Consider the following 25,110-nt stretch of genomic DNA (forward strand, 5'->3'; position numbering starts at 1 on the left):
TAAAGTGGCCTGATTTTACGGACTTCTATATATGTCGGCGCCCTCTTATATAGCCCCGCGGCAAGCCTCTACTAAGCTTTTAGCTAGAAGCCTCTAAGCCTTCTACTACGAATCCTATAAGGCTGATTCTAATATAGAGTACGTTAGCTGTCTTTCTACGCTATCTATAGTTATACCTGCGGTTTCACGCAGCTAGAAATTCGAACGATGCGCCTACTAGAGAGTAACGGTAGCGGCACGGCCTACCGGATCGAGGATTTCTATAAGAGCGAGCTTCCACGTCTAAATTACGCGATACTATCGCACACCTAGGGTGTAGACACGGACGAAGTCACTCTTTAGGATTTGTAACAAGGAGATAGTATGGACAAACCTAGCTACCAGAAAATCCAATTCTACGCCGAGCAAGCACGACGCGATAGAATTGAGTTCTTCTAGATCGATATATGCTATATCGACAAGACGAACTACGTCGAGCTCTTAAGGGCTATTAACTCGATGTTTCGGTAGTATAGATAAGCGGAGAAGTGCTATGTCTATCTTTTAGATGTCGCACGAAATTAGGAAGAGCCAAGTCTAAGAGTAGAGGACTAGGAGGCAGATTTCCATCGGAGTAGGTGGTTTAAGCGAGGGTGGACTTTATAGGAGCTACTCGCACTAACATTTGTTAAGTTCTTCTCTAGACATAGGGATAAACTTAGCGACAAAAGTACACTAGAGCGACAACTAAGTAATGTTACTAAGATACCTATCGAGGCGCTACGCCGRAATACGCTTGCCTTATTTACTAAGTAAGAAAGGCTCTTATAGTAAGAAAGTCGACAGACTAAAGAAGAGGAGGACATAATATATTCCCTCCTTAGTATATTCGACGTCTCTATACCGGTTATCTACGGCGAGGGGAAGTACAAAACCCTAATGAGGTTAGAACGCGAAATCGACAGTGCTTATAAGGGTGAGTAATCCTGACATTTAGTGAATTATAAGGATTTCATAGCGACTAACGAGGCTTAGAGCCGAATTACCGGACGTTTACCGTCGCCTTCGTACTTTATCGCGCGATAGTCTAAGCTAGAAGACATACGGAAGGCGTTAAGCGGTAAAGGCGCTAGAAGGAGTGTTACTATTTATAGACTAGGAGGCATCGGAAAGACGCAATTAGTAATTGCTTATACAACACGGTATAGAAAAGACTATTCGGCTATCTTCTAGATAAACGCTAAAGACGAGGACAGCTTAAAGCTTAGCTTTACGAAGATTACTAAGTAGATAGTTCGGTAATACGCTACTACGAGTAGTATACCCAATCTAGATATAAGCTCGACGGATCTCGACGAGATCGTTAATACCGTTAAGACGTGGCTTAGTTTGCCCTATAACACGCGATAGCTAATAATTTACGATAACTACGACAATCCGAAGACGCTAGGTAACCTCGATCCTACGGCGTTAGATCTACGGTAGTTCTTCCCGGAGTCGTATTAAGGATGCTTGATTATTATAGCGCGATCTTTATAAGTTACATTTAGTCGAACGCTACGGCTTAGTAAGCTAGAGTCGTTAAAGGACGGCTTAGTAATACTGTCTTACGCATCTAAGCGCGGTAAGCTCGAACACGGTATATACGGGAATTAGATTTTAGGTCGTTCGCTAAATTCTTATACTTTTAGATCCTAACGCGGCGGAGCTTACTAAGGAACTAGATGGGCTACTACTAGCACTAGCTACCGCGGGAGCCTACCTATGCTAAGTATCTATTAGTTTTTAATAATACTGTCGGCTCTATAAAGCTTTATAGGCGAAGCTATAAAAGATTAGCCCGACCTTAATTCGTATAAAGATCGGAGGTTATACTCGACATAGTAGATATCCTTCGATTAGATACAAGAGAGAAACCACGTCTCGGCTTATCTACTACGGCTTTAGGCATACTTCGACAACGAAGACATCTAGTTTAAGCTTCTCTACTATACTAACGAGGATAGTCCGGCGTGGCTATTTAAGCTAACGTAACATTAAATCGACTTCTATAGTGCTGTTCGAGTAATATGCGACTATAGTATCGTAGAGACAAATGCTGTTACGAAATCAACTTAAGAATCGGTCGGGTATAGTATATATAGCTATGTGTATTCGTAGACGAGGACTATATTAAACGTAGAGCTAGATAGGGATCTAGCAAGGTTGGCACTATAATGTGTAGCATCTTATATACTAGGAACGACAACTAAGTAATAGTAGGAGGTATAACGACGCTTACTTAATTACGTAAGCAGGTAACTCCCGATTTATGTAGGTAGTATATAAGACGAGATAAGCTAGGCCTATTATAATAYAGGGGATCTATTTACAGACTAGGTTAAGCTATACGAGGCGGAAGCGATGTACTAGCAAGCTCTATAAGGGTACGAGAAGGTATAGGGTCCCGAGTACATATCGACCCTTAGTACGGTTAATAATCTCGCTAATCTCTATAGCGACTAGGGTAAGATAGAGGAGGCGGAAGCGATGTACTAGCGAGCGCTAGAAGGCTATTAAAACGTCGACGGCAACTATTAAATAGACGTTAAATACTTATAAGAGCAGCTAGAGACTATAAGGATAGAAGGTTAGGTATCTAATCTATATATTAAGGGAGAGTCGCGGAGCTAGTTAGACTAGTATCTTGCTAATTCCGTAGGCTAGGGCGACCGGACAGCCCGTATACGGGACTTTACTTCGCGTATCTTAAACAGACCGTAAACGGTAACTAGCGAAGAAGACTTCTAAATATATAGTGTGCCTCTCTCTTATTTACTAGTTTAGGCAAGTGTTTGTGTTAGTACGTAGTAACATACATGCATATAAAGTGCTTTTTAGTGTAGTTACGTATAGCTATTAGTCTTAAACTAGATATTGTTAAACAGTTTTAGGCTATAGCTTAATACCTTAAGAGAGAAATTTTGGACTTATAACCGTGCTATAGCGTACGGCGAGGGTGTAGCGTAAAACTCTTAGTAGAATTTGAAAGTAAGAACAAAAGCTTAGTATAGCCGCTACGTAGAGAGGAGGCAGATGTAGCACCTAGAGAGGAGGAGAAGAGCACATCGACTAACGTAAAAACCAGAGGCTATATAATAGCATAGTAAGAACTTTAGAAAARGGAGCAATAGTATATCGGCGCCGTAGTCGTCTTATAATAGCGATAAACACTAAAAGCATCGAGAAGAAAACCACGACTTATGTCTCGGTACATAACCTAGCTATCCGAATATAGAGTAGCGCGGAATACGAAGAACACTAATTATCGTGTATTTAAGCTTATAAGTTAGCGCTAAAATCTAATGCGAATTAAGTTTACCTCTTCTATACGGAGAATCTCTCGGAAACTAAGACAGCATGCTTAAATAGACCTCGTAGGTACGGGCATATACACCTACCGTAGCTATATAACCCCAACCTACCGAGATAGAAAATCGGCGTTAGAGACGCGATTAAATAGGAGCGGGTCGTAGGAGGGCTAGTTACCGGCGCTAACGCTAATAACGACTAACCGATTAACATCTTGTATTTCTAGTTATGCTTTCGCTCGAAGGTACCGAGGTTACTAAAGAATAGTGTCGTATATCGCAAGCTTCTTTCCGCTTATAGGATGTAGATTAAAAAAGAAAAAACTGTTGTCGCGGCTCGCTACATTAGGTGGCTCGCGACGCTAATATAGATATTAATTTCATTTGCCTTAAACCCAACCGGCTTCTATAGCGCTTCTCTTTACTAGCAACTTTAGCAATAGCTTCTCTAGCGAAGTATTATTAGCACAACCGAACGGAGAGTTAAGTCTCTAAGCTTTAATAAGATCTTTAGCCCGCTTAGGCAGTCCACTTATTGTTCTTAGCTGTAATAGTACCCCTCGTAGCGTTATACGGATTTCGTCTTCTAAGCGTGTAATAAAGAATAATACCGATCGCTTATAAGAAGGCGGGCTTTGCCTAGTCGGCTGCTTAACGCATACTACCGGTACCCTAAAGATAAGAAAGTAAGAAGAAGTCGAAACGAGGCGAGCGTTTAAGGCTAATCGGGCAGATCGCGAAAGTAGTAGTCGACAAAATATGTTACCGTAGTAGGCGTACGAACTACTATTCTACACGGGAAGCCCGTCGAACTCGAAGTAGAATATCGACGCTATTAGACTATTAAGAACTAGCTATATAGTCGTAGGCTTATAAACGTAGGCTTCTACCTCGTACCGCAAAGTGTTTATCTCCTTAATATCGTCCAATCCTAGCTGCGGAGTAGAGAATTTGATATTTATTCGATAATACCTAGTTTGATCCTTTTCGGAAACTCCGTTATAAAATTCCTTCTATAACCTCTCGCCGTCTATACTCTCTATAAAAGTCTCTAGAATTCGACGTACAAATCGCTTTCTAATAGGAGATTATAGACTAATAAGAAACGGCGAATTATGTGCGTTAATACTAGTTCCGATTAATAGTGCAAAATCGGGCAGCGGCCTTTTAGGCTATATAACCTTCGTTTCCTAGGTCGCTAGGCTTAAGGGATTGTTATACTATAGGCTACTATCCTAAAATGTTCCTAGATTCTTAAGCGTAATCGGTTTAAAGAACCTATACTACTAATTAGCGCAAATACCTATACGAAGCTCCAAGTCTATATACTAAGAAGCCGCCGATATACACGTAGCTCTTTCGAACGAATTAGCCTTGCTCTAGTACGTTATAGGCTTGACGACTTACGCTTCGCTAATACTAACATCGTGCTCGGGGTTCGATACTCGAACGAGGTTATATCCTAACAAGGTTGCTAGTTAGCGTTAATCCTAAATTAACATAAGCTAACCTTACTAGCTCCTTTTAGACGTATACTACCGTTATAGTTCGTGAAAATGCATAGCTCTAAGCCCTTTACCGTCGTAGAAGTAATAGCGACCTTAGTATCGCTATAGAGAGGATTAAACATGCGGACGTCGTTTCTAAATGCTAACTAGAAGGCCTGCTCGATCGCGAGAGAACTATATTGCTAGTCTCGGAGGTAAGACAAGGCTAATTCTTAAAGCCGACCGAAGCCTAAGGATCTCCGACTAAATGTCTTGCCCGTAAGTTCTATAAATTTATCGGTGTACTCCTCTACCGACTATCGCATTAAGAAAAGCCCTAGGACTATAAGTCCGCCTATAATAGTTTAGTTACGGTAATTAGATATAACAAAAATTATTTCGTAAACTTACTAGCTAATGTCCTATAGACGAAATTAAAGTAGTCGTAGAGTAGGACTTTTAGGAATCCAAGACTGCCCTCTAATGCGTAGAGGAAGACTAGAGGAATAATGCCGCGGATACCGCCGCTATCTAGACTTAGAACTCGAACGCCGGCTATAGGGGGTAGTAGTCTAAACGGAGCCGGGCTATAGCCTTCGCTATAGAGTAGATAGAAGTGGACTCGAAAACTGTAYCTCTTATCCGTTAACCTTTACCTAAGATTCTCGATACATAGGTCGTAGATAGCGTGTCCGTAGCGTAGGACCTTCTCCGGCGTTYTAAGTAAACACGAGAGGCAAACCTTATAGGATTTTATAGTAGCGAGTAGCGGATATAGCTCCCGTAGTGTTTCCTAATAAAGACTTACTACACCTCCTATACCTCTAGTAGTTAAACTTTAGTAGTGCTTAGTTAAATAGCAGTCGAGATTTCTTAAGAAGCCCTCTCGCGTATTAGGTTAAACGACATTCTTAAAGAGCACTTTCTTAACGTGGGGGAGGAAAACTTTGTTAAACAGCTATGTAATTAGGTAGTCTAAGTGTAATATTAGCTACGTAACGAAAGGTCTTTAAAGCTTCACTTATAGTGTGCCCTAGGCGGATAACTTAAGAGAATAGTAGCCGAGGATACTAAAGGGCACACTAGTTAGAAGAGCTAGGCTTCGGATAGTACTATTACGAAGAGGTTACGCAAATGTAGCTCGAAGTCTCGAATAACGAAGCCTTAAGGCCGAGAGTTTTAAGCAAATAAAAAAGGTTTGCGGTAGTTGGCGCAAAAGTTGTCTAGTAGCTTGCCTACTAAGTTATACATATATATAGACCGTAATATGTTGCCCGAGGATGCCCGAGCTTTAATCGTCGTTTTCCTAAGATACGTAAGGCGTCTGTAGACTATAGCTAATCTCTCTCGGCGATAAACACCTTTCTATATGCCAACTACTTAAACCCGCCTAAAATGGAGACTAAGTTAGTTATAAACGTTAGCGTCCGTTACGTACTCGACCTACAGATGCATTATTTCGAGAATTATATCTAAGAGCTTCGACTCCCCTAAAACACAATCGTAGGTTTTAGAGACGGTCTCGACGACTACTAGCGCGGTCGGCAGAATACTCGTAGGTAAGTCGGACGTAGATAGCAGACTAGCCTGCTTAGCTATTATCGCGGCTATAGCACGTAATCAACTAAGATTAGCAGCGAAAAAGCAGATAACATTATAAAGTAGTCCAAAAACACGCGCATATAGTAGACTGCCCATTCTACGACGGGTTAAAGGCCCGGGCTCGGTAGATACCTAATATAACTGTCGTTTATGCCCGTGTCCAGCCCTATAAGGTGTACGCTAATGCGAATTATAACCGCCTTATAACTCGTAATCTATAAAGACTCGCGGCGACGGAGTCTTAGAGTTGTATATATTAAGCTAGAGACAGACCTAACTATAGCTGTTACTAAGGACTCCTTTATTACTACTATAGAGCAGATGCTAGAGCACCTTAGATTTCGATTTCCTGCCCACTAATACGGTAAGAAGAGGCGTTGCGGTAGCTACGAYGCCTAAGGAGGAATAGGCACTCTCGAACTTAGTAACGCTACTAGATGTCTGTATACTGTTTATTATAAGCTATAGGCTACATCTAATATACTTGGATGCCATTTGCGAAGTAGTGGATAAAACTAATAGCTCCGAGATATCTATACGACAGCCTATATTTAATACTTTTGTAATCGTCCTCGAAGAGTAGGACGTATACGCTCGGATATCGCGGAACCGGGTGTTCGAAGGTCGGGTTATCGCATAGCGATTAGATAGTGCATTCTACAAGGTATAAGAAAGCGGACTCGGCGCTCGAAAAACGTATGTTATAGACAGCTGTTAACGTGAAACGTCGTAGAAAGAATAATAAGTAAGGACTACGGTGTACGCTTTTTAGGGCTAGCTCGTATAAATCTAGACAATTTGAGTTTTAGTTATGTAAACGCGACGGCCTATCGTTCCGCTTCCGTTAACAACGTCGCTAGACTTGTGAAAATCTTTAAGCTCGAAGGCTACTACCGAGCAAATAATAAGAATTGTTTACGAGGGCTTGTTAACGAAGCAACCTTATATAGGCTACTTAATAGTATTAGCCTGCCTTAGTACTTGCTACCTATAATTAAGGATGTACTAGCCGTCGAMATCGCCGTTAACTGTCTAAGTAGTCTTTATAGGAACCTAGTAGCACGACGTTTTCTTACCCCTAACGATTAGTAGTAGGTAGTCCGTTTATTTACAAAAGGTGTGAAATTACGCGTAGAGTATCGAACAGAGGGTCTAACTAGATTATAAATAACTCGTCGCTATAGTGCGTTAGGATTGCCGAGGAGTACAATAACGAACAATACTACTTAGACGGGGAGATATTTCGTAAGATCCGATAGTACTACTAAATTTCGGATAAGAAGAATAAAAATCGTTAGTAGGCTCGACTCTCTACGACGAAACGGAAAGATTTGCGACAACTATTACGAGACGAGCGCTATACTAAAGCTTTCGATAAGATTCTCCTATAGCCGGGGTTGTAGCATCTAGTTAAGCTAGGATCTTTATATAGACTGCTTATAATAAAGTGTAATAAGGTAGCGCTTATAATGCTAAGGATAGTTCTATCTACTAACGTAGTTCTAGGAAATATTGCAATATTTAGAACACATTTACAATACCTAGTTATCTATTACTAAAGGCGTATACGATATAGTTTAAAACGGTCTAGTCGACGAAGTAACAGTAAGCCGATTAGAGGGTCTTATACTATGTCTCTCTAGAGGTAATTCCGCCTCGGTGTACGATCTTATAAGACGAAAGCAAATATTTTCTAGCTATTTAGTAGTAGGAAAGCTTAGTCGACAAGATGTTCCTACTATTAACTATAAACGACTCTAACGTAATATCTTAGCTGTTCGGTGTATAATCCCCACGCTTCGCACGTTCTTCGAGAACTTAATATACCTCGAGCTATACGCTATAGTCCTCCGTAAGCTTTGCCCGCCGCGTCCGAGAACCTCTATCCGGCAAACGCWCTAGGTATATTACTCTTAACCGGATAAGTTAGTAGTTAAATATGCTTAGAATAATATCCGACAGCATCGGAGAAGATCTCTAGAGTTCGATCGGACTACTAGCTATTAGCAATTGTGGCTTTTCGCTCTTCGAAACTTTCCCGAACTAACGAACACGACACCTCGGAAAGACATCTAGAAAGATAAGCTAATAGTAAATTAACTAAACCCGATAGTTTAGAACGAACTCTCGAGACTATCGTAGCAGCTCGGATTTAGGCTAAGAATACCTAATAATAATCCGTCCGATAGACTCTATAAGCTAGCTTCCTAAATTATTAGTCGCTCGGGACTTAAGCTCAAATCGCATAGGCAAATAGTAAGTTCGATCGCAACTATATTAAGAGCACAGCTACGACCTAAGGGTGTTGTCGCATAAGCGCCCTTCGTAAACGACGAATAGATAAGTACGGATAGAAGATTCGGTTAGCTATTTGTTAATRACTATGTCTAAGATTAGAAAAGTCTCTTCTTACCGAATCTATACGATATTGTCCTAGCGAGGGGAGAGTATGTTATAACGCTTCTCTATAAGCGAGACATGTTCTTCTCTTTTTTTAGATCCCCCGATCTCCCCTCCGGCACTACGTTTTATACTCCGACCGTTACCTCGGGTAAAGGGTCTAGAATTAAACATAAGAGCATCCGCGAATTAGGAGGCATATTAGCCGACTAGACGCTCTCTATTACGACTCCGGCTAGCCCTAGTTGTGGGGGTTAGATTCGGACACTCGAAAACATAAATGCAAGTCTTATTCTCTAGCTTCGAAGTAAGTAGGAGCGCGCTAAGGAGTATTCTGCGAGTAGTGCTTAGCTCCGTTAAGAGTTAATAGAAAGTAACGGAAGGAACAAAGCGCTCGAGCTTTATATCTAGAGCGTTAACCTATATACTACCGAGCTAAAGCAGCGCCTACGAATGCTCGACGAATACCTATTAAGGAAGGGACTTAAAGTAGAGCAAGTAGAGCATTCTAGTTAAAGTAGCATAGAGTCGCTTAGACAAAAATGCGATCTTCTAAGCGAGTAAATAGCAGCCTAGCAATTAGAGCACGCGAGATAACAGCAGTCCCTAGGGAGTAAGTTAACTACACTTAGACAGCGGCTATAAGACCGTAACGTGCAGCTGTTAAGCAAGAAACTAGAGCTTAAGCAACTAGAGAAGGATACCTATAATAACATAGTGTCTCTCTAGCAAAAATGCCATTACCTAGAGGAACAGCTTAAAAGCTAACTATTAGACTATGTAGGGAAATAGCAATCCCTAGAAGATAAGCTTGCTTTACTTTATTAATAGCGCGAAGAAATAGGTAATCTAGTATACGACAAAGAGGTGCAACTAAGTAACTAGGCTTTCGCTTATAGAGAGAGAACTCTAGAGACTACTACTAGACTTTCTAAAGAGTACGAGAAGATGTTCTAAGTAATAAGCAACTACGTTGCAGGTCTCTAGTCGCAGCTCTCTACAGCTTCGTTAGATAATAGGGACTAGATTTGTCTCCGCTTAATGTAGCCTAAGCCGGGTTTATTATATATCGTAGAGTAGAATCGCTATATTCCTGCTAAACGCGCAAATAACTTTATATGCTCCCTTAGAGATGCGTTAGGGGACAGTATAAACATGTTTTCGTACTAGCTTAGTGTTCATCTATACGCTAGGCGCGTCTATTTAGCAGATATTAAGGCACCTGCTAATACCGAGAGTTTCGCTCGTTAATAGGTTAAATTTAAACTTCTTACTTATTTTCTAGTCGCTATCGAGAATCCTTTTACCTTAGAGGAAATTCAGTTATCGATAGGAGATTCTCCTACGCTTCTACACGTACACTTACCCGAGAGACCTCGCATTTATAGAGTAATTTTAGCAAAAGCCCTTTCTAGGAAGACACTAAAGGGCATGCGTTACGGGCATAAAGCTGCAGTTATAAAGGGTAGCATAAAGGGGATCTTAAAACGAGGTTAGTCGAGCCTAAAACTACAGGCAAGTTAGAAACAGATTAAGGCAGGAGTTAGTACATTAGGCACAGAAGTGCAAACCTACTTAAGAGTGTCGATGCATAGGTTAATAATTAGTAAGATAGAAGAGACGAATGTCGATATAAGGACTATGTAGATACCCTAACTCTAGAAAAGTTTTATTTTCCACCCTTCTTAGTATTATAAACTACACAACGGATCTCATTTATGCGAGACTTTCTTAATCGAGCGAGCAGAGCGCCGAAAGAAAGGCCTCTTATTCTTCGCGATTCCGACTAGCTATAGAGGCGAGAATGTAGATAACTAGCGTAGGGAGAGCGTTTTGTCGTGTATTTTTGCTTTAGACCTACGGGACGATCTAGGTGGAGATAACTTAATCTGTAATATCGGAGGTGTAGCTAGGTACGATCGTAGAGGGGTAATCGATCCTTCCTAGCCTAGATAGGATAATAAAGCTAGCTAGGTGCCGTTAGCCTGTTCCTAAGAGTAACGCGAGTCGGGTTTAGCGATTATAGGCGCTAGAGACGGTACTCTAACCTAAACGGAACGTAAGTTATACTCTAAGGTTATCTCGTTATAGGACATCGACGGGCTACCCGAAGACGAATTAAGACCGCTATCGACATAGAATCTATTATCGTCTTCGTCTTCGTCTTCCTCGCTAGCGAACAGGTCGTTAAACTAAACCCCCTACTCGCCTACTATAGGACGAGTGTACGTAGGGGCCGCCGAGCGACTAGGTAAAATAAGCGACCCGCGACGGGGTCTAATATTATCGGTATTAGAAGCAGTAATTAAAGTCGAAGCTAAGGTAGTAGTAGACTTATCGTCTGCGCTAAATATGTCGCCGTCGATTATACTATACCCTAGAGATTTAGCGTCGGAAGCTGTATTCCCTACTAGCTCGTCTTGCTCGCGCTATACCTCGGTTCGTGTATGCCGGACATACTTAATATCTACGTTCGGCAACCTCTATTAGACTATAAGGATTTCGTCTTTATTAAATTGTTTACGAGCAAAACTTATAGAGAAGTCGATTAGCTAGATTTCTTGCTCGCTAGAAAGAAAAGCCTGCTAATTGTTGTTATGCTATATAAGAATAGCTACCCTCCCTTATTAATTTAGGTTGTAAAGGAACAACCTAGACATCTCGTACGCTTTTTTAAATAACGTTGCTAGACGATCTCTCTTCGCTTTAGCGAAGTTTTCGCGGGTAAAGGATTGTTATAGAGGCATTTTAGGCATTTTGAGCACAAATTCTAAAATCTGGTTTTAATCCCAAAGGTTGCAAATAAGCGTCCTTTTAATCCTAACACTTTTTACTATGCCTTAATTCGCCTTCGGTTATATGCTCTACTATGCGAGGAGGGTGCTTAGATATAAGTTGTAGATCGACGTCTCTATAACGAATGTACGGCGCTTAACGACTTTCTTAGGGATTAATTCCGGCTATAGAGGGCCCGGTTTCCGTTATCCGTACTACAACCTTCTATAGAGTCCACTAAGACTAATAGTGCTGCCTATTATAAAGAGCTAATAGCTTTTAATACCCCGTCGCTTCTGCTACTATTAACAGATATAAATAACATCTAGATAAGCGATATCTACGCTACATTCCTAGGAGGATTGCTTGCTTTCCTTATCGGATAGTAGATTGCGGCGGAAACTGCGAGGGCACGTAATCGTGTAATAGCTATCTTACGTAAGCAAGTCGTTTAGAGACTGCTTCTCGTAAGACTAAATGGCTCTAGTAGCGTTAACGTGGGGTTAACACTCGTGATCCTGATCTTTATTAGTGCGAACGCTATCGCGTGCTCCTTTCGCGTAGACATATAGTCCGCTTTAGGTAGTAGGCTAGGCGAAGTCGCTATAATTAATTTAGTTCCTCTATGTCTAGGGGGGCGTATAAGCCTCGTTACTAGTACCTTGCTCGGCATCCCTCTCTACTATTACGGCATAGCGCATAGATGGATTAGCCGAGTCTATATAACGGAATTAATAGCTTACTTGTTATTAGAGTTTTCTAGGCACGCTTGGAAATTTAGACTTATCGACATCTTTATACGTGGGGTAAATATTTGGAGTTGCAACTTGCTRACCCCTACGCTATTATTATAGGTATTATCGTCTGTCTGCGCGCTCGCCTTAACATCCCTACTCTATCTCCGGCGAGTGTTTTATAAGTTATTCCTAAAAGTCTATAGTGTTCTAGTTGCTCTACTCTTATTAGCTCTCTAGTTCTATATTACTCTAGGTCTAAACCTTTCGACGATCTGCTTAAGTATATCTTACTTACTCTAGACTCTATAGACTATTATATAGCTAATCCTCCTTGCTTATCGCAATCTCGGCGGTAGGACCGCCGAGATGTCGAATATTGTCTTCCTATACGAGCCCGGAACTATTATTAAAGCTATGCTTCTCGAGGTTTATGTTCGGCGCCCTTAGTAAGTACGTTACGGGTAATACGTTTATATTACTATTCCTTCCGTCCCTAATAGTCTTTCTAGCGGTTTCTAGTCGCATCCTTATATAATCGCCTAGGCGAATAAGAATTCCTAAAATCTCTGCGAAAGTATTGTGTTACTTATTAAGAACCGGCGTAGGTTTAGTAACGGACTAAGGCTCTGCTAAGGTACAGTTAGTATTAGACTAGATGGCCTATATAGAGGAGGTACTAGCCTAGACGATTTCGATAAAGTTGTGTTTATAGTATTAGGTGTCGGTATCGCCGCTTATCTTTTAGCTATTCACTAGCTTCTACGGGGCTACTATAAGCGCTCTACGCGTGTACGACGAGTCTTACTACTATAGTTTCTCGATCGACATAGTAAGTCACGTAACCCGAGCGAGCAAGCGACCCTATTAACTTATAGTCTCTATAGACTAAGAGGGCTGGGCTAGACGGTTTCTAGATAACTTAATGGAGATTAATAAAAGGCGCATCTTCTTAGTTATTATCTTGTATAAAGCGAATACTAATAGACTGTCTGATCCGCCTCCTCTAGTAGATCTAGACCCTAAAAGACTACGGTAGTTTCGAAGCGGCGGGGATCTTAACATTAAATAGCTTATTAACTAGGAGTGGAATGCTAAGGCTGGTAATATGGCAATTTTATGTAAGTTTAATCGCTCGGCCGTTAGGTTGAAGCTTATACAACACTATACTAGTATATAGCTCCCCGAATCTCGAAAGAAACGTTAGAATAGCCCTTAGACAAGTGCGACACGACGTTCATCTTATTACATCGCCTTTCGAGATAGACGAGATATACATAGATTAACAAGTGTCCGGGCAATCGAGTTAGCTTACGCAAACGAAAAACTTCTAATAGTAAGACTCGAGTTTTACGGATAAGGTGTAGGCCGGGAGCCTATAACCTAGGATTAATAACTATCTTCGAGCTACTATCGGAGGGAATGCGTACCGAAGTCGCGCTAGGTTCTAATAGTATAATGCTTACCCCGTGTTAGATCGCTTAGAAAGAACATTATCTATCGAAGTAGCTAAGCGCTTAACAGTTACTTCCTCCGTGCTATTTACGTCCCTACTAAATCGAATTTTTATGCCTGGGGTTAATTAAGGGGGCTTCCTATAGTACATGTCGTTCCACATCTTCGATAACTAAACTAAGTCGGGCCGCTTCATTTCCTTATCTTAATATAGTAGCGGAGTACGGGGGTTCGCCTAGACTATTAGTACTAAGGTAGGACACTACGAACTATAAATAATACCTTTAGTAAAGCAGTTAGTATAATACACCTAGGAGGTTTTATGTCTCCGTAATTCCGCTTCGACTTATAACCGTCTTTAAGTTAAATCTAGGCATCGAAAAATAGATCGTCGGCGGCGCGCGTGTGCTCTTCTATTACTAGAGTAGGTAGATGTAGCGAATTAGGGAAGTAACATTACGAACATGGACTTTAGTAAGAAGTAAGGGGTAGAGCCGAAGATCTCTAGCTACTAAAACCCGAAATCCTATTTCCCGATCCCTAGCCGGCTTATAGGTCTTTACTCTTCTACATCCTAAAAGGGCGCCTTGTCGTCGTATTGCTTAAGCCTACGTGTGTTAAGAATCTATATTAATAATGCCTACAGCCTTGCGAAATGAATCTAAACAACTCTAATAGCATTATAAAGCATAACTCGACCTACTTCGATTTCTTTGCCGACTTCTAACAAGCTATCTATAGAGTATACGGTCCCTTAGCCGCGTACGCCTTTCCTATTCTTTTCTACTCTAGAGGGTATAATCTATAAAGAGGAATCTGCTAGTTAGGGCGTTAACCGGGCCCGCCTACCGTTCGACCCGATTCGCGACGCTTCTCGTTTATCTACGAACAGCGTAGTATTACTCTCCTCTAGAGTTAGTTCGAGATGCTCGGGAACTCCTAAGGACCTCGCGTTAAGCCCCGTTATCGTTAAAGAGTCTCCGGGCTCCTCCGGTCTTATAAACTCTCTCCCTAACTACGTGTTAGACGAAGATCTTTACGTAGTAGCAAGCTCCGACGGCTACTCCTATAATAGCACGAGTAACATTTCTAAAGCGTCTTCCGAGGCATACTAACCGCACGAATTTTAGTCGATGTAAGTAGAACTTCCGATCTAATTACCCTTCTCTAGAGTCCCGCCTATAGGAGAGCTTAAATCTTTCTTTACGAATAATGTATAGGATATACCGCTCTAAGCTAACGTAGAGGAATCTGCTTAAATTCTTGTCGATATAATGCATGCCGGTAAGCTACCGACAAGCTCCTCTAGCCGTGTAGACTCGCTAAAGAAAAGGCCTTACTAGGAATTAGAGCCTCGTAAGTGCCTAAGCCCGCGCATTACTTTCGCGAACCTCCTGTTCTAATAGTTACATAGTCTTTCTATTTAAAAGGGCTAAGCACGAGGAGCTTGTACCTTTATAGCCCTCTTTCTATAGAAGGCCTTATTATTAGGTCCCGTTACCGGTGTTACCGGAACATTAGTTTAATTAGATTATAGCAGAAAATAACACTAAGGATAGCAAGTTGTATAAGGTTGTTTAGCGCGACTCTTAGGTGTATAAATCCAGCCTCTCCGACATCGAGTCGATCCGAATAGGCCACATAATACGCTTTAGCAAGCAGTAGGATGTTCTGCTATAGGCAGCTATAATCTCGTCTATAGCTGTACTAATAGTCGTTGTTATTATTTAAAATCTCGAAGCATTGAACATTCTAGAAATTCATTACTATAACAGTATACTTGTACGCTACGGGAAGGAAGGACTAAGATGCAGCTAACCTCCGTATCCGTAAATAAAGCGTAGCGCGAGAAACCCTAATGCGATTCTCGATACTACGGTAGGTATAAAGGGTGTAATGTCCATCCTAACGTTACGAGCCACCTAGTATAGCGAGCCGCGGGAGCGATTTCCACCTTATAAGTCTACGCCTCGCGAGTATATAGAGATATGCGACGTACGACACGATTCTCTAATTCACTCGGCACTTCCTACTAAAAGCGCAAATAGAGAAAGAGGATGTTAATTAACCTGTCGTTTTTAGCGTGAACGCTACCGATCGCCCCTCCTACGTAACACCCCTACTATATTACGACTCTTACGTCGAGCCCCTATCTCGGCGGGCTACTACGATACAGCGATAGAAGTTGTATATATCCCGCGGGTGCGAGGTCTGTTTTATACATGTTGTTATAGCTTCCGAGAGATTCTCCGTCGAAAAGGAGAGAATGTTAGTTCGCGTGAGATTTTAGCGCGGGCGCATTTGCTTATATAAGATAGTAATTAACGTTATATACTCGCGGCGCTACTTTTTATTAGGATAGTAGGATTATGTGCTCCGACATAAGTCGTAGTGTTCTTCTCGATGCTTCTACTACGTAGTTTGCTATTTAAGACTTGTAGGGTAACGTTTTTACCGCAAGAGCAACGTCTGTCTATCTACTACTATGCCTCTAATCTAGCACTCTTAGACTCGTGCTAATTAAGATAGATAGACTGCAGCCTTTAAGAGATTACTATCGCATAACCTTACTATTACCGTCCTCGTAGATATAAGCTAAGGCGACTCGTTTTCCGTTGCTATCGGTAAAGCGAACAGAGATTACGTCGTTTAGGTCATTTAGGTTATCGTTAGACTTGTGCGGTTTCGCGCCCCTACGTCGTGTTAATTACAGGAATTATAATACGGTGGAAGTTTATCGAGCTTCGGACCTAATCTCGGCGTTTTTACGTTAACTTTCTCGTTCTGTCCTACGTTAGTGCTCTTTCCCGATAGTCGTTTAGCTTAAATTACTTAGGTCTCGAATTTCTCGCAAAATTTCTGGACACTGTCTTTCTAAGCTGGACTAGTAATCTAAGATAGCTTGACCTTGCCGACGTAATTAATTAGATTTTTTGCTATAGAGGATACTATAGTATTGTTGTGCCTTTAATCGATTAGTCTAAGATTCTGTTTATAAAAAAGATGTTGTCTTATCGGGGAAATGTTAGCTAACTTGTACAACCTTATAAAACCTCGCAACTACGCGCCTGTTCCTAAAAATCGATATCGTTAACGGCCGTTACGGAGCTAAAAGCGTGCTTAAACAAGCATCCGTATCTACGAGTAGTGGATTAAGCGCTATCTAAATCGCCTTTACTGTCTAGTCGTAGATAATAAGCCTTAGCGTTTTACGACACGATCCTTAGTAGTGTAGGGAACGCTAGCGTCACTTTTAAGTAGCTGCGGCCATTACCGGAAACGTAGTAATAAAAGCGCTTCTACGGCGCTATCGCTAGCAGTTACATTTAATGCATATACACATATCCACCTTAGGAGGTACTAAATAAACAGACATCTACGCGCTTCGTAGAAGTGGAGGATGTTATTAAAGCGCACTATTAAAAGCGGCTCTCGTTATCTATTATAGCTGTGTAGCAAATGCGCGACACTCCTACTATTATTGCGACTATACAAACACACAACCTGTTCCTTATAACGGCCCTTAAAAGTGCGGCCGTATACGTCTCTACCTAGGACGACTATAACAAAACTTCTACCTATGTCTAGTCGTGCTTTAGAGGAGGAGAGCCTCCTAAGCTACGACGCCGAGGAATTCTATCTAGTACATTTAGGTAATACGATTAAGTCGCGTTATTACGTTATCGGCAAACTAGGCTACGGTGCGAATTCGATAGTATAGTTCTGTCGAGATCTTTAGTAAGAGGCATCTTAATCCCTACGTTAATAAGTTGTTATCGTCTAACACTACCTTATAGGAATAACAAATACGTTGTTATAAAGGTTTACCTACGAACTCCCCCTAGACGTATTAACCGCGAGAAAGCGGTATACAAACACCTCGTAAATCTAAGCACAACATATCCAGGGCATTATAATGTTCGGTAAGCGCTTAACATCTTCGATCTTATACGCCCTAAAGGCGCAGTATATGTGTGCATCGTCTATTCTCCGCTCTAAAGTACGCTATATAATTTTTAAAGACTTAATAGTGCTCCCTAAGTATTGCCTAAGGAACTCGCGAAGATAGTAATAAGAAATCTACTCGAAGCTCTCGACTTTCTTTATATAGAAGCGATCGTAACGTATTGTAGTATAGTAGTTACTATTTATTATTTAGTTCGGGTGACTAATTCTTCCTATAACAGACTTAAAGCTTTCTAACATAATGCTCCGCGTAGAAGACTAGAGTATCTTTATAGATTACGAGAAAGCAGAAAACTATAGTCTAAGCGATCGAAGGCCCATTAATAGAGAAAGAACGATCTATGCTTCTCGTGCTTTTCGACGTCCTCGGGCGAATGTATACGGCCTACCTATCCTGTGCGATTTTAGTAAAGCTCGCATTAGGGTTCCCTAGGCTTATACCGAAATTCAACTAGAAATCTACAAGGCGCCCGAGATTTTAATGCAATTTGAATAGGGCTATCTAGCCGACATCTAGAACGCTGCTTGTCTAGTAAGCTATATGTTTCTTTCCCTAACTATTATCTGCAGAATCCTAATCGATATTAGCTATAGGAGATACTAGAGGCCGAACATCTATTTTATAGTTTAGATAGCGAAGGATTGCATAACAATCGCTATTACGTAAATAAGATAGTAGGATTACTCGGCGAACTACCCTAGACATTTCTGCGAAGAAGCCTACACGCAAGTCGCCTTTTTAATAAGACTAGTAGGTCGTTACCTATAGGAAGGAAGCTCTAGCTGTGTTTAAGATTAAGGTGCTAACTATTACATCTCTAATTAGGAAAATGGAATGCAGACCCTCCTATTGCCCCCTTGTCGTTAGGACGCCGATTAAAACACCTTAAAGTGGACAGCAAAGCAAAGGTTATTAATTTTCTACAATCTATGCTTCGTTAGGTACCCGAGGAAAGAAAAAGCGCAGCAGAACTTCTCTAGCATCCCTAGCTATTACAAGACAGCGATTAAGAAGCATTACTACGTAGAGGTCTTTTCGACATTCCTTTTCTTTTACGCCTTTACTATTAGCGGCCCTAACGCTTATGCCGCTGTTATAGGTAAAATCGGCATAAAAAAGCAGCGTAGATCTATTCTTAATAACCTAATAGATTTACGATTAACATCTAATTCCAGCTAAGATCCTGTTTCTAACCGTAAGAAGTATGCTCGCTAATTTCTCGTTGTTCTGTTCGAATCGTAATACTTCTATCTAAAGAGTGAAATAGATAGAACTTGCCGAATAACTGTCGCAAGCGTTATTAGCTAGCCTACTTTTTCGCATTCTCGCGAAGACACGAACCGTAATGTTAAAGACGACTCTGCCGATAACGACTATACTTGTACCCCTCGTAGAGGCTAGATTAATGTAGTCTCCTGCTATAGCTAGAGTAGGGAGGCTCTTCGATAGCGACACCGGACTACTTTACTAGGCGATACGAAACTCTTTCTGTATACGAGTTGTCTAACTTAGGTTAGCTAAGGGAACTATAAGATTTGCAGCGCTAATAGTAGACTTAAGCGTTATACCGTCCACCCGGGTATTATCGTATCGTAATAGCAATTTGCTTGCTTGTCTATCTAGCGGTAGGGCAAGACCGATTAGTGCAAGTAAACGTGCCTATAATGCTCGTATTATGTTCTTTAAGAATGCTACGTAGATTATCGGCCGTAAAGAAGTCGAAAGAAAGGTCGTAAGTACGTAGTAATTATAACACCTTATCGTAGAGAGAGGGCTATAGATTAAATAACCGGCTAACACTAGTAGCAGGTAAGCCGGCATAGGCTAATAAGTCCCGTAGGTGCTACTAAAGGGCTCCCTTTATGTCGAAAGCGCGGTTGCACTCGCTATAGTCGAACGTAAGGGCGTAAGCTAGTAAGTCCCGTAGGTGCTACTAGAGGGCTCCCTCTATGTCGAAAGCGCGGTTGTACTCGCTATAGTAGAACGTAACGGCGTAAGCTAGTAAGTCCCGTAGGTGCTATTAGAGGGCTCCCCTTATATTAAAGCTTCGGTCGTAGTCTTCGCAATTTAGAGCTATAATAATGGATTATTTATTCGATTAAGCTCGAGCCTAGAATGAGCTAGTTCGATTAATAAACCCACCTCGTCTACTTAATGCCCTTAGAGACAAGCTTCTAGCTATATAATAGCATATATATATGTATCCTACACTGTTCTAATATCTTCTCGTAGTCGCTTATAGGACCACACTCTCGTCTTTCTATTTATAGTTATGCCTACTCGTAATAACATTCCGGTTTAGAGTCGAAAAAAGGACAGCGTTAAGAGCAGTACTAGCATATTCGTCCTTATAAATTGCCTGATCTATTAAACCACCCCGTAGTAAGGGGTATAATAAGGCAAGACTAACAAGAGAGTAAGCAAAGTAACTAAGTATAGGCGGCTACGGGCTGTAATTAGATCCGTAGCCAGCCTATCGCATCTAGGATTAAAGAGTTTAATTCTATTCGAGGTGTATAGACCGGTTAGAGGTCTAGCTAGTTAAGTTCAGTTATAACCCTCCATCTCGTCTAACGATTCTGTTAAAATAACTTCTTCGCATTCTATTACGTCGTAGACTAAGCAACACTATTAGAACACGTACTACTATTAGAACACGTACTAGAAGGCATAGACACTCCTCTCCTTACGTACGGGATCGCAAAATCTCTTCTCTCTCCTAAAGAACGATTAATCTTCACCTCTGCTAAAGAAGACCGTATGTGGTTAAGAATKTAGACACTAGCTTAAAGGACTTTATTTCTAGGATCCATCCTTAACTAGCTCTAGGACCGTCCCTTAATGCGGTTTTATAACGCGATGTTAGGAAGTTAACTATATCTAGAGAGCTTTCGTATATTAGCAAGAGGAGCTAGAATGCCGCTAGATAATAAAGAGATACGCATTAAGACCTTAGAGACATACATCGACTATAAGATTTAGGAAGATACCCCTTACATCTCTTTTACTAATTGCCCTTAAAGCCTCGAAGAACTAGCGAACTATCGCCGCACACGTACGGGAAGAAGTCTTTAGCGTATTATAGTTATTAATCTACGCGTTCGAATCGAGCTTAGTCTGCCAGTCTTGCATTACGGCGTAGAAATAGCGTACTATTAGGTAGAGGCACTATATAGGAGAGACTATTAGCAAAACCACTAATTATACCTATAGGAAGTAACTCCTATAGAGGTAGTCGGTATCTAGGAATAGGACGATCTTCAGAAATTAATAAGTTAGTATAAAGATGTTATTATACCTGCGGTTAATTAGCACCGAGTGCATATAGAGCGCGCTATACCTAATTAACGGGATGTCCGTTAGGAAAATCAAATACTCTTAGACGACTTTAATAATAACACATACTAGCAAAGCTCGGACGATAGCTACATATCGGAGGATAGTAGTGGATCGGAATATAATTATAAGTCTAACGATAGCTACGAGAGAGTTTGCGAGGAAAATTTATCGGGGCAGCTTATAAACATGTTTAAGGACCTAAGGTTCGATTAAGAGTAAATGCCCGGGATGTTAACAAAGCTCTACAGACTTAGTTACATTATCTATAAGTACCGGACCTAAAGCTATAACTTAGTACATGCGTAACTAGACTAATAATAATTAACCACATCTATAGAACTCCCTTAATACGCTAGTTACTATATTCGCGTAACCGGCGCCCTATACGGTTCTACCGCTATTTAGCCTTCTTCTATCTGGGTGTCTACCGTATATAGCTCTAAAGCCGGCATATTCCGTATAAGAACACGGATATCTTTACTAGAGCTAGCCCGAGCTATATCGATAGCGCCTCTCGTATTCTTCCGCGCCGCATTCCGGGCTTTCTTCGCCGCTGTCTCCGCATCCTTAACCTTACGTGCCGTCCTTACTCTTTCTAAATCCTCGAAGCTTATTACCCTCGCCGTTCCTATAATCTCGGATTTAGCCGATCGACGAACTTTGACTTCTATAATAACACGCTTAAACAAACTTCATAATTGCATAGTAACAGATCTTAAATAGCTCCTTAACACAGACCCGCTAAGGATGCGAATTAGCGGTGTAGACGCGAGCTAGTAGGGGTGAGACGTGGAGGGCTAATTAGCGGTGCTCCGCCTAAAAACGATAGGTCGATTAGTATAGCGTATTTCCAGCTATAATATAGCCTAGAGGTAACGAGCCCACTAAAGATTAGTGCTAAGTATCGCGACGTTAGGATGGACATTAATTATGTGAACAGCGTTAGAATATAGCACTCTCCGATTAAATTCGTAACGGAGACCACTCCGTATATTCTAAGGTTAGTAAACTAATAAGAGTGTATAACAAGTCCATTGTCCTCTCTTTATCTGCCGATTTTTAGCTTTGCTACCGGGCGAGTCTCCTTCGTAAGACTCTAATCTGGCGATCCTTAGCTAATAACATGTTAAGATAAATTGAATGTATAGTAATAGTCGTAGCTTCTGTCTGTCCTAATTTATAAGTAAATGTTAATAGCTTTCTCGTAATGCGCCTAGACTATACCTTTTAAAGTTGCGCTCTTAGAGCATGAATCTTAGTTATTAGCCGTTCTACCTAGTAAGTTAATGCCGCATAAAGTCTGCTAGCGTTATAACCATCTATAATGCCTTTATAATCGGATGTATATCCGCGAAGCGACTACTAAAAGCTGCACCTCGAGTCGACTTTACGAGCGCGACTTAGTCGAATTAGGCGAAGACGAGGATAGGTAGGCAGGCCTCGTAAACGTAGTACGACTACTAATATATCCTAGTTAGGATGTTCAGGCTTAGAGTAAATCGAGGACATGCCGTAGACTACTATATACGAGATTGTTTAGGAATGTTAGTTAAAATAAATGTAATAAAGCATTATAGGAGGTATATACAAGAGACAAGATGTAGGTGTAACTAAGGTTGCGAAACCCGACTCTCGGCTCCCGGAATTCCGATAGTCCGATTATAGTGCCCCTCGCTCTCGACTAGAGCTACTCTTCCTTTATCGACTAGAGAATTACGCTTTCGGGGGCACCCGTCTTCCCCGTAACTAGCCGTACCGCCGCGCGGCTAAACCTCGCTAGATAGCCTCTATCGGCGCTCGCGATCGATCTCGTCTAAGCGGCGCTTACGGCTAAGACGGAGCTGCGCTAAACGCTCGTCTAATTTTCTTCGCTACGCCGCGAGTAGATAAGCTACCCTATAAGCGTTAGGATAATAACTCGTGCCTAAGGGTGCTTGCGAAATACTAGAAGTCGCTTCGTTAGTCTCGGCTCGTTAGCTGCAAATTCTCTAGTATTTAATATATAGTAACATTTCTCTAGGTTAGCTTTATAGCAGGCCTAGGGATATTAGCGAAACGAGGTCTATCTACCTTCTATCCGCATCGGGCTCCGTTTCTATAAAACAAGCGTCGATAGCAAGCCGCATATTCTCGATCTAGTTAGAGTTCTCCTTACCTATACCCTATGCCGAGGCGTTAAGTAGTCGTAGGTAACGATTCTCGCGCCGGAGCGTATTAACCTCTAGAAGTACTATGTCGAAGCGCTATTTCTCGACCGGCTCGACAAGTGCATTCGCCGAGTTTATTACGACGATTATAGCTTCCGGATAACGGACAGAAGCTCGCTCTTATATGCGTAATCTTGTAAGGGATAGACCCGAAATCGTCTTTTACTAGAACTAGTCCTCTACCCGGAATCGTCTTTTAGGATCCCGCTTTTCGATATCGGCCGCAAATCGTCGCCTTGGATTCTTAAGTCTCGAACTTAATACGTATAAAGTGAATCGCTTTCTGCTTCCTGTCTTAAAGTCTTTTAAGCTGTCTCGGCGTGATTTAACCGTTGTAACTGTCGACAGCTAAATTAGTTGGATCCGGATAGTCGACAGTAATAAGAGTTGGATCTAGGCTGTTATACTTAAATCAAGCGAAGACCGCGATCCTAATAACCGGAAATTAGGATACGTTATATAGATGCGACAAGAAGACTTAAGTATGTATGTAAGGACATCGCCTATAGTCTCTAATCACTCCGATTACGCTATTTACCACAATTACAAGTTAAGAAGGTTATTATACCTTAGTCCTTTACTATACTTACAAAGAAACTTTTAGCTACTCTTGTAGTAGCTGCTACTAGATACGCTTAGCGATTAAACACCCTATTCTATAATGCTTTGCCCTATATAATGCAACCCGTTCCTACTATTCGGGCTAGAGACAAGCTTAAGTTTTAGTATAATTGCGCTGTTCTACTACGTTAACGTTAGCTAATAGCGAATAGGTTAATCGGCGGAAATAATGCTATATGTAAGCTAGAGCTAACATTCGCTAATGCTAGCTTCCTACTACTATTGCTCCTAGTAAAGCCGCATAACTACTCCGGGCATTAGATAGCCTCTTTTACGATACTAGAGAGTATAGGGGGTGGAGTAGCTGCGATGTAGTAGTATATAAAGATTATTAACTACAGATAACTTACTAATAGTGTCTCGATAGGTAATGCGTAGGGGTTGCAGCGACGTCTTACTCCTTGCTTAATATCGATAGAGTTTATAGCAACCTTATAGAGTACGAGGGTATCCGCGATAGCTTAATTATAAATGTTACTTGCTAGGAAACWCGTAATAACAAGCGAGAAGAGCCTAACTCTACTATCCTAAATGTTCTCGGCTTAGCTAGTACGCATTAAGCGTTATACTTGTAAAAGAAGCGCGGGAAAGCACGCTTTCGGACTTCGAAGTTTCGAACTTCGGACTTTATAATTTCAAGTTTTGGATTAATTTAATAGATATATATACTCTCGTTATTTGTTTCCGTATTTGCGCTCTAATACACTTATTCTACTATGTCTCTAATCGAGCTTATAGAGCTAATCTAGCTAAATTACGTAGAGATATAGGAGCGCCTTAAAGTAATCGAACGCATCTTATAGGACATACAGCTGCGGTACCGCCACGCATACGACTTATTAAAGGGCGTAAAAGATAGCCTATCGAAGAAGAAAAAGGGTAGCAGAGTTCGGGTCGTTACTAGGCATATAGCGGTAGCCTGTCTTAAGTCCCTACTAAACAATTAGTCTATCTAGTCTTCTAGCGGTACGTAGACCGATATTAATGGATTTACTTCCGGCCTAACACTATTTAGCGCTTAATTTGGCCCGAAAGATCGTATAGCAGGCTAAGGTGGGGTTCGAAGAGGCCTAATTAAAGAGCGGAAGTCTATCTTCGCGATTTAGGAACCGGGTTCTAGAGAGTCGGTATTCGGGAGTTATCCGTGCTATAAGGCTAATAGAATGTTATCTTTAATCGTAAATAACCTAGGTT

Source organism: Ramularia collo-cygni (assembly GCF_900074925.1).
Source record: "Ramularia collo-cygni strain URUG2 genome assembly, contig: RCC_scaffold10, whole genome shotgun sequence".
In the NCBI taxonomy this organism is placed as follows: domain Eukaryota; kingdom Fungi; phylum Ascomycota; class Dothideomycetes; order Mycosphaerellales; family Mycosphaerellaceae; genus Ramularia; species Ramularia collo-cygni.